Genomic DNA, 14,514 nt, shown 5'->3' on the forward strand with positions numbered 1-14,514 from the left:
TGCTGGAGCCTTTTTCTTTGGCAGCAGCTGCTGCAAGTGGGCAAGGGAGCTGCGAGAGTGAAGAAGGGGACGGTCGGTCTATGGGAGAAGGAAGCTGCCGAGGCGCAGTGTGTTGTGCTCAGTTTCAAGGCTGCCTGGAGGAGGGGGGGTACTTGAAGAACGCCTTCTTTCTGGACGCGTCCTTCTGCCTGTGCTCAAGGTGCATGCACTCTGTAGCACGGAAGGTTTAAGAACCTGCTTCTGGCCAGCTTGTGTCCAGGAGTGCAAGGGCTGCGCCTTCCTTCCTGAAGCAGCCAGAGCATTCTCAGCTGAATGTGCTTGTGAAGCAGCTCTTGGCTGGACATGTGAGATTCGCTCCCCGGACTACACGAGCCCGGTGCCCAGCTGCTTGCTTCTTCGCCTTCTGTGCTCTGGACAGAAGTGAAGCCCAGCCATGGCTTGGAGCTTTGCCGCTCTTCAGCGTGAGTACTGCACGCAGCCACAGTGTGCTGTGCAGGGATTTCCCTTCAGCTCGACGTACTACAAGCATTTTCTTGCTGTTTCACCGAGTCCAAGCTGTCCGTGGAGCTCTCGCTCAGCGAACTGCGTCAGGAGAGAAACACTTGCTGCAGTAGCTTTTCGCTGCGCAAGACTTTCAGCACAGCACCGCAATTCGGGCAAGGAGCAGGAGAAAGGAAGAGCATCTTTTCGTCCTGGCACGTTCTTCTGGGCGACACGCCTATCGGCCTCTTGGCTCCCTGCAAGGCTGTAAGCTTGGCGGTGGTACTGGCAAGTGGGAAGGCAGGTGCAGAGAGCACCGCGATCTGTGCACTGCGCGCTGTGCAGGCTGTAAAGGAAAGAGGGCTAGCACTAGGATGTGCTGCAAATACAGGTTTGCACGCGTCGAGGGTAAGCTCCGGGGAAGCTCGTTGACCTACAACTGTTCTCTGGGCGAGACTTAGCTGAGAAGCTTTCCCTTCAGATTCAGGCTGCAAGGCAGAGCGAATGTGCTGCTCCCTAGCGCTGAGAGAGAAAGTGCAGAGCCCAGGCGTGTTTGGGCAGAGGCAGCAGCCTGGAGCATTTCTCTGCCGGCACCGCGCTCTCTGGGCGACAAGTAGACACCGCTTCGACTCCGGCACAACGAAGGCACAGAGCACCGAGCTGCTGTGCACACGGCACGGGCTGCAAGAGGAAGCGTGGCTGTCCCTCGCTTCTTTGCGGATTCACGTTAGCCCTTGTAAACAGAAAGTTCCACCTGCGGCTACTTGCGCTGCTACCTATTTCTCTTCCAGCTTTCCCTGGAAAGAATTGTGCCCAGCTTTATGCTTGGAGATGCCGAGATGACAGTGGTAGATGCAGCGGGGACTGGAAATACAGAGTGCAGCGGAGAGTTGCTGCTGCTTTGACGTGAGGCAAGGGGAAATGAAAGTGCAGCCCAGCAGAGGCTTTGACTGCTGGAGCCTTTTTCTTTGGCAGCAGCTGCTGCAAGTGGGCAAGGGAGGTGCGAGAGTGAAGAAGGGGACGGTCGGTCTATGGGAGAAGGAAGCTGCCGAGGCGCAGTGTGTTGTGCTCAGTTTCAAGGCTGCCTGGAGGAGGGGGGGTACTTGAAGAACGCCTTCTTTCTGGACGCCTCCTTCTGCCTGTGCTCCAGCTGCATGCACTCTGTAGCACGGAAGGTTTAAGAACCTGCTTCTGGCCAGCTTGTGTCCAGGAGTGCAAGGGCTGCGCCTTCCTTTCGGAAGCAGCCAGAGCATTCTCAGCTGAATGTGCTTGTGAAGCAGCTCTTGGCTGGACATGTGAGATTCGCTCCCCGGACTACACGAGCCCGGTGCCCAGCTGCTTGCTTCTTCGCCTTCTGTGCTCTGGACAGAAGTGAAGCCCAGCCATGGCTTGGAGCTTTGCCGCTCTTCAGCGTGAGTACTGCACGCAGCCACAGTGTGCTGTGCAGGGATTTCCCGTCAGCTCGACGTACTACAAGCATTTTCTTGCTGTTTCACCGAGTCCAAGCTGTCCGTGGAGCTCTCGCTCAGCGAACTGCGTCAGGAGAGAAACACTTGCTTGCAGTAGCTTTTCGCTGCGCAAGACTTTCAGCACAGCACCGCAATTCGGGCAAGGAGCAGGAGAAAGGAAGAGCATCTTTTCGTCCTGGCACGTTCTTCTGGGCGACACGCCTATCGGCCTCTTGGCTCCCTGCAAGGCTGTAAGCTTGGCGGTGGTACTGGCAAGTGGGAAGGCATGTGCAGAGAGCACCGCGATCTGTGCACTGCGCGCTGTGCAGGCTGTAAAGGAAAGAGGGCTAGCACTAGGATGTGCTGCAAATACAGGTTTGCACGCGACGAGGCTAAGCTCCGGGGAAGCTTGTTGACCTAAAAGTGTTCTCTGTGCCAGACAGAGCTGAGACTCTTTCCCTTGACATTTGGACGAGAAAAAAGACCGAGTATGCTGGTGTATGTCGCTGCGAGGGAAAGTGCCTAGCCCAGGCGTGCTTCGGCAGAAGCAGTCGGCTGCAGCACTTCGCTGCCGGCAGGGTGCTCTGTGCGCCAAGTAGACGATGGTTCGACTCCGGCAGAATGAAAGCACGACACGGTAAGAAGAGCATAAGAATGAAGGCGCAGAGCACCGAGCTGCTGTGCACACGGCACGGGCTGCAAGAGGAAGCGTGGCTGTCCCTCGCTTCTTTGCGGATTCACGTTAGCCCTTGTAAACAGAAAGTTCAACTTGCAGCTACTTGTGCTGCTACCCATTTCTCTTCCAGCTTTCCCTGGAAAGCATTGTGCCCAGCTTTATGCTTGGAGATGCCGAGATGACAGTGGTAGATGCAGCGGAGACTGGAAATACAGAGTGCAGCGGAGAGTTGCTGCTGCTTTGACGTGAGGCAAGGGGAAATGAAAGTGCAGCCCAGCAGAGGCTTTGACTGCTGGAGCCTTTTTCTTTGCTAGCAGCTGCTGCAAGTGGGCAAGGGAGCTGCGAGAGTGAAGAAGGGGACGGTCTGTCTATGGGAGAAGGAAGCTGCCGAGGCGCAGTGTGTTGTGCTCAGTTTCAAGGCTGCCTGGAGGAGGGGGGGTACTTGAAGAACGCCTTCTTTCTGGACGCGTCCTTCTGCCTGTGCTCAAGGTGCATGCACTCTGTAGCACGGAAGGTTTAAGAACCTGCTTCTGGCCAGCTTGTGTCCAGGAGTGCAAGGGCTGCGCCTTCCTTTCGGAAGCAGCCAGAGCATTCTCAGCTGAATGTGCTTGTGAAGCAGCTCTTGGCTGGACATGTGAGATTCGCTCCCCGGACTACACGAGCCCGGTGCCCAGCTGCTTGCTTCTTCGCCTTCTGTGCTCTGGACAGAAGTGAAGCCCAGCCATGGCTTGGAGCTTTGCCGTTCTTCAGCGTGAGTACTGCACGCAGCCACTGTGTGCTGTGCAGGGATTTCCCGTCAGCTCGACGTACTACAAGCATTTTCTTGCTGTTTCACCGAGTCCAAGCTGTCCGTGGAGCTCTCGCTCAGCGAACTGCGTCAGGAGAGAAACACTCGCTGCAGTAGCTTTTCGCTGCGCAAGACTTTCAGCACAGCACCCCAATTCGGGCAAGGAGCAGGAGAAAGGAAGAGCATCTTTTCGTCCTGGCACGTTCTTCTGGGCGAGACGCCTATCGGCCTCTTGGCTCCCTGCAAGGCTGTAAGCTTGGCGGTGGTACTGGCAAGTGGGAAGGCAGGTGCAGAGAGCACCGCGATCTGTGCACTGCGCGCTGTGCAGGCTGTAAAGGAAAGAGGGCTAGCACTAGGATGTGCTGCAAATACAGGTTTGCACGCGACGAGGCTAAGCTCCGGGGAAGCTTGTTGACCTAAAAGTGTTCTCTGTGCCAGACAGAGCTGAGACTCTTTCCCTTGACATTTGGACGAGAAAAAAGACCGAGTATGCTGGTGTATGTCGCTGCGAGGGAAAGTGCCTAGCCCAGGCGTGCTTCGGCAGAAGCAGTCGGCTGCAGCACTTCGCTGCCGGCAGGGTGCTCTGTGCGCCAAGTAGACGATGGTTCGACTCCGGCAGAATGAAAGCACGACACGGTAAGAAGAGCATAAGAATGAAGGCGCAGAGCACCGAGCTGCTGTGCACACGGCACGGGCTGCAAGAGGAAGCGTGGCTGTCCCTCGCTTCTTTGCGGATTCACGTTAGCCCTTGTAAACAGAAAGTTCCACCTGCGGCTACTTGTGCTGCTACCCATTTCTCTTCCAGCTTTCCCTGGAAAGAATTGTGCCCAGCTTTATGCTTGGAGATGCCGAGATGACAGTGGTAGATGCAGCGGGGACTGGAAATACAGAGTGCAGCGGAGAGTTGCTGCTGCTTTGACGTGAGGCAAGGGGAAATGAAAGTGCAGCCCAGCAGAGGCTTTGACTGCTGGAGCCTTTTTCTTTGCTAGCAGCTGCTGCAAGTGGGCAAGGGAGCTGCGAGAGTGAAGAAGGGGACGGTCTGTCTATGGGAGAAGGAAGCTGCCGAGGCGCAGTGTGTTGTGCTCAGTTTCAAGGCTGCCTGGAGGAGGGGGGGTACTTGAAGAACGCCTTCTTTCTGGACGCCTCCTTCTGCCTGTGCTCCAGCTGCATGCACTCTGTAGCACGGAAGGTTTAAGAACCTGCTTCTGGCCAGCTTGTGTCCAGGAGTGCAAGGGCTGCGCCTTCCTTTCGGAAGCAGCCAGAGCATTCTCAGCTGCAGCTGCTTGTGAAGCAGCTCTTGGCTGGACATGTGAGATTCGCTCCCCGGACTACACGAGCCCGGTGCCCAGCTGCTTGCTTCTTCGCCTTCTGTGCTCTGGACAGAAGTGAAGCCCAGCCATGGCTTGGAGCTTTGCCGCTCTTCAGCGTGAGTACTGCACGCAGCCACAGTGTGCTGTGCAGGGATTTCCCGTCAGCTCGACGTACTACAAGCATTTTCTTGCTGTTTCACCGAGTCCAAGCTGTCCGTGGAGCTCTCGCTCAGCGAACTGCGTCAGGAGAGAAACACTCGCTGCAGTAGCTTTTCGCTGCGCAAGACTTTCAGCACAGCACCGCAATTCGGGCAAGGAGCAGGAGAAAGGAAGAGCATCTTTTCGTCCTGGCACGTTCTTCTGGGCGAGACGCCTATCGGCCTCTTGGCTCCCTGCAAGGCTGTAAGCTTGGCGGTGGTACTGGCAAGTGGGAAGGCAGGTGCAGAGAGCACCGCGATCTGTGCACTGCGCGCTGTGCAGGCTGTAAAGGAAAGAGGGCTAGCACTAGGATGTGCTGCAAATACAGGTTTGCACGCGACGAGGCTAAGCTCCGGGGAAGCTTGTTGACCTAAAAGTGTTCTCTGTGCCAGACAGAGCTGAGACTCTTTCCCTTGACATTTGGACGAGAAAAAAGACCGAGTATGCTGGTGTATGTCGCTGCGAGGGAAAGTGCCTAGCCCAGGCGTGCTTCGGCAGAAGCAGTCGGCTGCAGCACTTCGCTGCCGGCAGGGTGCTCTGTGCGCCAAGTAGACGATGGTTCGACTCCGGCAGAATGAAAGCACGACACGGTAAGAAGAGCATAAGAATGAAGGCGCAGAGCACCGAGCTGCTGTGCACACGGCACGGGCTGCAAGAGGAAGCGTGGCTGTCCCTCGCTTCTTTGCGGATTCACGTTAGCCCTTGTAAACAGAAAGTTCAACTTGCAGCTACTTGTGCTGCTACCCATTTCTCTTCCAGCTTTCCCTGGAAAGCATTGTGCCCAGCTTTATGCTTGGAGATGCCGAGATGACAGTGGTAGATGCAGCGGAGACTGGAAATACAGAGTGCAGCGGAGAGTTGCTGCTGCTTTGACGTGAGGCAAGGGGAAATGAAAGTGCAGCCCAGCAGAGGCTTTGACTGCTGGAGCCTTTTTCTTTGGCAGCAGCTGCTGCAAGTGGGCAAGGGAGCTGCGAGAGTGAAGAAGGGGACGGTCGGTCTATGGGAGAAGGAAGCTGCCGAGGCGCAGTGTGTTGTGCTCAGTTTCAAGGCTGCCTGGAGGAGGGGGGGTACTTGAAGAACGCCTTCTTTCTGGACGCGTCCTTCTGCCTGTGCTCAAGGTGCATGCACTCTGTAGCACGGAAGGTTTAAGAACCTGCTTCTGGCCAGCTTGTGTCCAGGAGTGCAAGGGCTGCGCCTTCCTTCCTGAAGCAGCCAGAGCATTCTCAGCTGAATGTGCTTGTGAAGCAGCTCTTGGCTGGACATGTGAGATTCGCTCCCCGGACTACACGAGCCCGGTGCCCAGCTGCTTGCTTCTTCGCCTTCTGTGCTCTGGACAGAAGTGAAGCCCAGCCATGGCTTGGAGCTTTGCCGCTCTTCAGCGTGAGTACTGCACGCAGCCACAGTGTGCTGTGCAGGGATTTCCCTTCAGCTCGACGTACTACAAGCATTTTCTTGCTGTTTCACCGAGTCCAAGCTGTCCGTGGAGCTCTCGCTCAGCGAACTGCGTCAGGAGAGAAACACTTGCTGCAGTAGCTTTTCGCTGCGCAAGACTTTCAGCACAGCACCGCAATTCGGGCAAGGAGCAGGAGAAAGGAAGAGCATCTTTTCGTCCTGGCACGTTCTTCTGGGCGACACGCCTATCGGCCTCTTGGCTCCCTGCAAGGCTGTAAGCTTGGCGGTGGTACTGGCAAGTGGGAAGGCAGGTGCAGAGAGCACCGCGATCTGTGCACTGCGCGCTGTGCAGGCTGTAAAGGAAAGAGGGCTAGCACTAGGATGTGCTGCAAATACAGGTTTGCACGCGTCGAGGGTAAGCTCCGGGGAAGCTCGTTGACCTACAACTGTTCTCTGGGCGAGACTTAGCTGAGAAGCTTTCCCTTCAGATTCAGGCTGCAAGGCAGAGCGAATGTGCTGCTCCCTAGCGCTGAGAGAGAAAGTGCAGAGCCCAGGCGTGTTTGGGCAGAGGCAGCAGCCTGGAGCATTTCTCTGCCGGCACCGCGCTCTCTGGGCGACAAGTAGACACCGCTTCGACTCCGGCACAACGAAGGCACAGAGCACCGAGCTGCTGTGCACACGGCACGGGCTGCAAGAGGAAGCGTGGCTGTCCCTCGCTTCTTTGCGGATTCACGTTAGCCCTTGTAAACAGAAAGTTCCACCTGCGGCTACTTGCGCTGCTACCTATTTCTCTTCCAGCTTTCCCTGGAAAGAATTGTGCCCAGCTTTATGCTTGGAGATGCCGAGATGACAGTGGTAGATGCAGCGGGGACTGGAAATACAGAGTGCAGCGGAGAGTTGCTGCTGCTTTGACGTGAGGCAAGGGGAAATGAAAGTGCAGCCCAGCAGAGGCTTTGACTGCTGGAGCCTTTTTCTTTGGCAGCAGCTGCTGCAAGTGGGCAAGGGAGGTGCGAGAGTGAAGAAGGGGACGGTCGGTCTATGGGAGAAGGAAGCTGCCGAGGCGCAGTGTGTTGTGCTCAGTTTCAAGGCTGCCTGGAGGAGGGGGGGTACTTGAAGAACGCCTTCTTTCTGGACGCCTCCTTCTGCCTGTGCTCCAGCTGCATGCACTCTGTAGCACGGAAGGTTTAAGAACCTGCTTCTGGCCAGCTTGTGTCCAGGAGTGCAAGGGCTGCGCCTTCCTTTCGGAAGCAGCCAGAGCATTCTCAGCTGAATGTGCTTGTGAAGCAGCTCTTGGCTGGACATGTGAGATTCGCTCCCCGGACTACACGAGCCCGGTGCCCAGCTGCTTGCTTCTTCGCCTTCTGTGCTCTGGACAGAAGTGAAGCCCAGCCATGGCTTGGAGCTTTGCCGCTCTTCAGCGTGAGTACTGCACGCAGCCACAGTGTGCTGTGCAGGGATTTCCCGTCAGCTCGACGTACTACAAGCATTTTCTTGCTGTTTCACCGAGTCCAAGCTGTCCGTGGAGCTCTCGCTCAGCGAACTGCGTCAGGAGAGAAACACTTGCTTGCAGTAGCTTTTCGCTGCGCAAGACTTTCAGCACAGCACCGCAATTCGGGCAAGGAGCAGGAGAAAGGAAGAGCATCTTTTCGTCCTGGCACGTTCTTCTGGGCGACACGCCTATCGGCCTCTTGGCTCCCTGCAAGGCTGTAAGCTTGGCGGTGGTACTGGCAAGTGGGAAGGCATGTGCAGAGAGCACCGCGATCTGTGCACTGCGCGCTGTGCAGGCTGTAAAGGAAAGAGGGCTAGCACTAGGATGTGCTGCAAATACAGGTTTGCACGCGACGAGGCTAAGCTCCGGGGAAGCTTGTTGACCTAAAAGTGTTCTCTGTGCCAGACAGAGCTGAGACTCTTTCCCTTGACATTTGGACGAGAAAAAAGACCGAGTATGCTGGTGTATGTCGCTGCGAGGGAAAGTGCCTAGCCCAGGCGTGCTTCGGCAGAAGCAGTCGGCTGCAGCACTTCGCTGCCGGCAGGGTGCTCTGTGCGCCAAGTAGACGATGGTTCGACTCCGGCAGAATGAAAGCACGACACGGTAAGAAGAGCATAAGAATGAAGGCGCAGAGCACCGAGCTGCTGTGCACACGGCACGGGCTGCAAGAGGAAGCGTGGCTGTCCCTCGCTTCTTTGCGGATTCACGTTAGCCCTTGTAAACAGAAAGTTCAACTTGCAGCTACTTGTGCTGCTACCCATTTCTCTTCCAGCTTTCCCTGGAAAGCATTGTGCCCAGCTTTATGCTTGGAGATGCCGAGATGACAGTGGTAGATGCAGCGGAGACTGGAAATACAGAGTGCAGCGGAGAGTTGCTGCTGCTTTGACGTGAGGCAAGGGGAAATGAAAGTGCAGCCCAGCAGAGGCTTTGACTGCTGGAGCCTTTTTCTTTGCTAGCAGCTGCTGCAAGTGGGCAAGGGAGCTGCGAGAGTGAAGAAGGGGACGGTCTGTCTATGGGAGAAGGAAGCTGCCGAGGCGCAGTGTGTTGTGCTCAGTTTCAAGGCTGCCTGGAGGAGGGGGGGTACTTGAAGAACGCCTTCTTTCTGGACGCGTCCTTCTGCCTGTGCTCAAGGTGCATGCACTCTGTAGCACGGAAGGTTTAAGAACCTGCTTCTGGCCAGCTTGTGTCCAGGAGTGCAAGGGCTGCGCCTTCCTTTCGGAAGCAGCCAGAGCATTCTCAGCTGAATGTGCTTGTGAAGCAGCTCTTGGCTGGACATGTGAGATTCGCTCCCCGGACTACACGAGCCCGGTGCCCAGCTGCTTGCTTCTTCGCCTTCTGTGCTCTGGACAGAAGTGAAGCCCAGCCATGGCTTGGAGCTTTGCCGTTCTTCAGCGTGAGTACTGCACGCAGCCACTGTGTGCTGTGCAGGGATTTCCCGTCAGCTCGACGTACTACAAGCATTTTCTTGCTGTTTCACCGAGTCCAAGCTGTCCGTGGAGCTCTCGCTCAGCGAACTGCGTCAGGAGAGAAACACTCGCTGCAGTAGCTTTTCGCTGCGCAAGACTTTCAGCACAGCACCCCAATTCGGGCAAGGAGCAGGAGAAAGGAAGAGCATCTTTTCGTCCTGGCACGTTCTTCTGGGCGAGACGCCTATCGGCCTCTTGGCTCCCTGCAAGGCTGTAAGCTTGGCGGTGGTACTGGCAAGTGGGAAGGCAGGTGCAGAGAGCACCGCGATCTGTGCACTGCGCGCTGTGCAGGCTGTAAAGGAAAGAGGGCTAGCACTAGGATGTGCTGCAAATACAGGTTTGCACGCGACGAGGCTAAGCTCCGGGGAAGCTTGTTGACCTAAAAGTGTTCTCTGTGCCAGACAGAGCTGAGACTCTTTCCCTTGACATTTGGACGAGAAAAAAGACCGAGTATGCTGGTGTATGTCGCTGCGAGGGAAAGTGCCTAGCCCAGGCGTGCTTCGGCAGAAGCAGTCGGCTGCAGCACTTCGCTGCCGGCAGGGTGCTCTGTGCGCCAAGTAGACGATGGTTCGACTCCGGCAGAATGAAAGCACGACACGGTAAGAAGAGCATAAGAATGAAGGCGCAGAGCACCGAGCTGCTGTGCACACGGCACGGGCTGCAAGAGGAAGCGTGGCTGTCCCTCGCTTCTTTGCGGATTCACGTTAGCCCTTGTAAACAGAAAGTTCCACCTGCGGCTACTTGTGCTGCTACCCATTTCTCTTCCAGCTTTCCCTGGAAAGAATTGTGCCCAGCTTTATGCTTGGAGATGCCGAGATGACAGTGGTAGATGCAGCGGGGACTGGAAATACAGAGTGCAGCGGAGAGTTGCTGCTGCTTTGACGTGAGGCAAGGGGAAATGAAAGTGCAGCCCAGCAGAGGCTTTGACTGCTGGAGCCTTTTTCTTTGCTAGCAGCTGCTGCAAGTGGGCAAGGGAGCTGCGAGAGTGAAGAAGGGGACGGTCTGTCTATGGGAGAAGGAAGCTGCCGAGGCGCAGTGTGTTGTGCTCAGTTTCAAGGCTGCCTGGAGGAGGGGGGGTACTTGAAGAACGCCTTCTTTCTGGACGCCTCCTTCTGCCTGTGCTCCAGCTGCATGCACTCTGTAGCACGGAAGGTTTAAGAACCTGCTTCTGGCCAGCTTGTGTCCAGGAGTGCAAGGGCTGCGCCTTCCTTTCGGAAGCAGCCAGAGCATTCTCAGCTGCAGCTGCTTGTGAAGCAGCTCTTGGCTGGACATGTGAGATTCGCTCCCCGGACTACACGAGCCCGGTGCCCAGCTGCTTGCTTCTTCGCCTTCTGTGCTCTGGACAGAAGTGAAGCCCAGCCATGGCTTGGAGCTTTGCCGCTCTTCAGCGTGAGTACTGCACGCAGCCACAGTGTGCTGTGCAGGGATTTCCCGTCAGCTCGACGTACTACAAGCATTTTCTTGCTGTTTCACCGAGTCCAAGCTGTCCGTGGAGCTCTCGCTCAGCGAACTGCGTCAGGAGAGAAACACTCGCTGCAGTAGCTTTTCGCTGCGCAAGACTTTCAGCACAGCACCGCAATTCGGGCAAGGAGCAGGAGAAAGGAAGAGCATCTTTTCGTCCTGGCACGTTCTTCTGGGCGAGACGCCTATCGGCCTCTTGGCTCCCTGCAAGGCTGTAAGCTTGGCGGTGGTACTGGCAAGTGGGAAGGCAGGTGCAGAGAGCACCGCGATCTGTGCACTGCGCGCTGTGCAGGCTGTAAAGGAAAGAGGGCTAGCACTAGGATGTGCTGCAAATACAGGTTTGCACGCGACGAGGCTAAGCTCCGGGGAAGCTTGTTGACCTAAAAGTGTTCTCTGTGCCAGACAGAGCTGAGACTCTTTCCCTTGACATTTGGACGAGAAAAAAGACCGAGTATGCTGGTGTATGTCGCTGCGAGGGAAAGTGCCTAGCCCAGGCGTGCTTCGGCAGAAGCAGTCGGCTGCAGCACTTCGCTGCCGGCAGGGTGCTCTGTGCGCCAAGTAGACGATGGTTCGACTCCGGCAGAATGAAAGCACGACACGGTAAGAAGAGCATAAGAATGAAGGCGCAGAGCACCGAGCTGCTGTGCACACGGCACGGGCTGCAAGAGGAAGCGTGGCTGTCCCTCGCTTCTTTGCGGATTCACGTTAGCCCTTGTAAACAGAAAGTTCAACTTGCAGCTACTTGTGCTGCTACCCATTTCTCTTCCAGCTTTCCCTGGAAAGCATTGTGCCCAGCTTTATGCTTGGAGATGCCGAGATGACAGTGGTAGATGCAGCGGAGACTGGAAATACAGAGTGCAGCGGAGAGTTGCTGCTGCTTTGACGTGAGGCAAGGGGAAATGAAAGTGCAGCCCAGCAGAGGCTTTGACTGCTGGAGCCTTTTTCTTTGCTAGCAGCTGCTGCAAGTGGGCAAGGGAGCTGCGAGAGTGAAGAAGGGGACGGTCTGTCTATGGGAGAAGGAAGCTGCCGAGGCGCAGTGTGTTGTGCTCAGTTTCAAGGCTGCCTGGAGGAGGGGGGGTACTTGAAGAACGCCTTCTTTCTGGACGCGTCCTTCTGCCTGTGCTCCAGCTGCATGCACTCTGTAGCACGGAAGGTTTAAGAACCTGCTTCTGGCCAGCTTGTGTCCAGGAGTGCAAGGGCTGCGCCTTCCTTTCGGAAGCAGCCAGAGCATTCTCAGCTGAATGTGCTTGTGAAGCAGCTCTTGGCTGGACATGTGAGATTCGCTCCCCGGACTACACGAGCCCGGTGCCCAGCTGCTTGCTTCTTCGCCTTCTGTGCTCTGGACAGAAGTGAAGCCCAGCCATGGCTTGGAGCTTTGCCGCTCTTCAGCGTGAGTACTGCACGCAGCCACAGTGTGCTGTGCAGGGATTTCCCGTCAGCTCGACGTACTACAAGCATTTTCTTGCTGTTTCACCGAGTCCAAGCTGTCCGTGGAGCTCTCGCTCAGCGAACTGCGTCAGGAGAGAAACACTCGCTGCAGTAGCTTTTCGCTGCGCAAGACTTTCAGCACAGCACCGCAATTCGGGCAAGGAGCAGGAGAAAGGAAGAGCATCTTTTCGTCCTGGCACGTTCTTCTGGGCGAGACGCCTATCGGCCTCTTGGCTCCCTGCAAGGCTGTAAGCTTGGCGGTGGTACTGGCAAGTGGGAAGGCAGGTGCAGAGAGCACCGCGATCTGTGCACTGCGCGCTGTGCAGGCTGTAAAGGAAAGAGGGCTAGCACTAGGATGTGCTGCAAATACAGGTTTGCACGCGACGAGGCTAAGCTCCGGGGAAGCTTGTTGACCTAAAAGTGTTCTCTGTGCCAGACAGAGCTGAGACTCTTTCCCTTGACATTTGGACGAGAAAAAAGACCGAGTATGCTGGTGTATGTCGCTGCGAGGGAAAGTGCCTAGCCCAGGCGTGCTTCGGCAGAAGCAGTCGGCTGCAGCACTTCGCTGCCGGCAGGGTGCTCTGTGCGCCAAGTAGACGATGGTTCGACTCCGGCAGAATGAAAGCACGACACGGTAAGAAGAGCATAAGAATGAAGGCGCAGAGCACCGAGCTGCTGTGCACACGGCACGGGCTGCAAGAGGAAGCGTGGCTGTCCCTCGCTTCTTTGCGGATTCACGTTAGCCCTTGTAAACAGAAAGTTCAACTTGCAGCTACTTGTGCTGCTACCCATTTCTCTTCCAGCTTTCCCTGGAAAGCATTGTGCCCAGCTTTATGCTTGGAGATGCCGAGATGACAGTGGTAGATGCAGCGGAGACTGGAAATACAGAGTGCAGCGGAGAGTTGCTGCTGCTTTGACGTGAGGCAAGGGGAAATGAAAGTGCAGCCCAGCAGAGGCTTTGACTGCTGGAGCCTTTTTCTTTGGCAGCAGCTGCTGCAAGTGGGCAAGGGAGCTGCGAGAGTGAAGAAGGGGACGGTCGGTCTATGGGAGAAGGAAGCTGCCGAGGCGCAGTGTGTTGTGCTCAGTTTCAAGGCTGCCTGGAGGAGGGGGGGTACTTGAAGAACGCCTTCTTTCTGGACGCGTCCTTCTGCCTGTGCTCAAGGTGCATGCACTCTGTAGCACGGAAGGTTTAAGAACCTGCTTCTGGCCAGCTTGTGTCCAGGAGTGCAAGGGCTGCGCCTTCCTTCCTGAAGCAGCCAGAGCATTCTCAGCTGAATGTGCTTGTGAAGCAGCTCTTGGCTGGACATGTGAGATTCGCTCCCCGGACTACACGAGCCCGGTGCCCAGCTGCTTGCTTCTTCGCCTTCTGTGCTCTGGACAGAAGTGAAGCCCAGCCATGGCTTGGAGCTTTGCCGCTCTTCAGCGTGAGTACTGCACGCAGCCACAGTGTGCTGTGCAGGGATTTCCCTTCAGCTCGACGTACTACAAGCATTTTCTTGCTGTTTCACCGAGTCCAAGCTGTCCGTGGAGCTCTCGCTCAGCGAACTGCGTCAGGAGAGAAACACTTGCTGCAGTAGCTTTTCGCTGCGCAAGACTTTCAGCACAGCACCGCAATTCGGGCAAGGAGCAGGAGAAAGGAAGAGCATCTTTTCGTCCTGGCACGTTCTTCTGGGCGACACGCCTATCGGCCTCTTGGCTCCCTGCAAGGCTGTAAGCTTGGCGGTGGTACTGGCAAGTGGGAAGGCAGGTGCAGAGAGCACCGCGATCTGTGCACTGCGCGCTGTGCAGGCTGTAAAGGAAAGAGGGCTAGCACTAGGATGTGCTGCAAATACAGGTTTGCACGCGTCGAGGGTAAGCTCCGGGGAAGCTCGTTGACCTACAACTGTTCTCTGGGCGAGACTTAGCTGAGAAGCTTTCCCTTCAGATTCAGGCTGCAAGGCAGAGCGAATGTGCTGCTCCCTAGCGCTGAGAGAGAAAGTGCAGAGCCCAGGCGTGTTTGGGCAGAGGCAGCAGCCTGGAGCATTTCTCTGCCGGCACCGCGCTCTCTGGGCGACAAGTAGACACCGCTTCGACTCCGGCACAACGAAGGCACAGAGCACCGAGCTGCTGTGCACACGGCACGGGCTGCAAGAGGAAGCGTGGCTGTCCCTCGCTTCTTTGCGGATTCACGTTAGCCCTTGTAAACAGAAAGTTCCACCTGCGGCTACTTGCGCTGCTACCTATTTCTCTTCCAGCTTTCCCTGGAAAGAATTGTGCCCAGCTTTATGCTTGGAGATGCCGAGATGACAGTGGTAGATGCAGCGGGGACTGGAAATACAGAGTGCAGCGGAGAGTTGCTGCTGCTTTGACGTGAGGCAAGGGGAAATGAAAGTGCAGCCC

The sequence above is a fragment of the Coloeus monedula genome (genome assembly GCF_965178545.1).
Source record: "Coloeus monedula genome assembly, chromosome: 18".
Taxonomy (NCBI): Eukaryota; Metazoa; Chordata; class Aves; order Passeriformes; family Corvidae; genus Coloeus; species Coloeus monedula.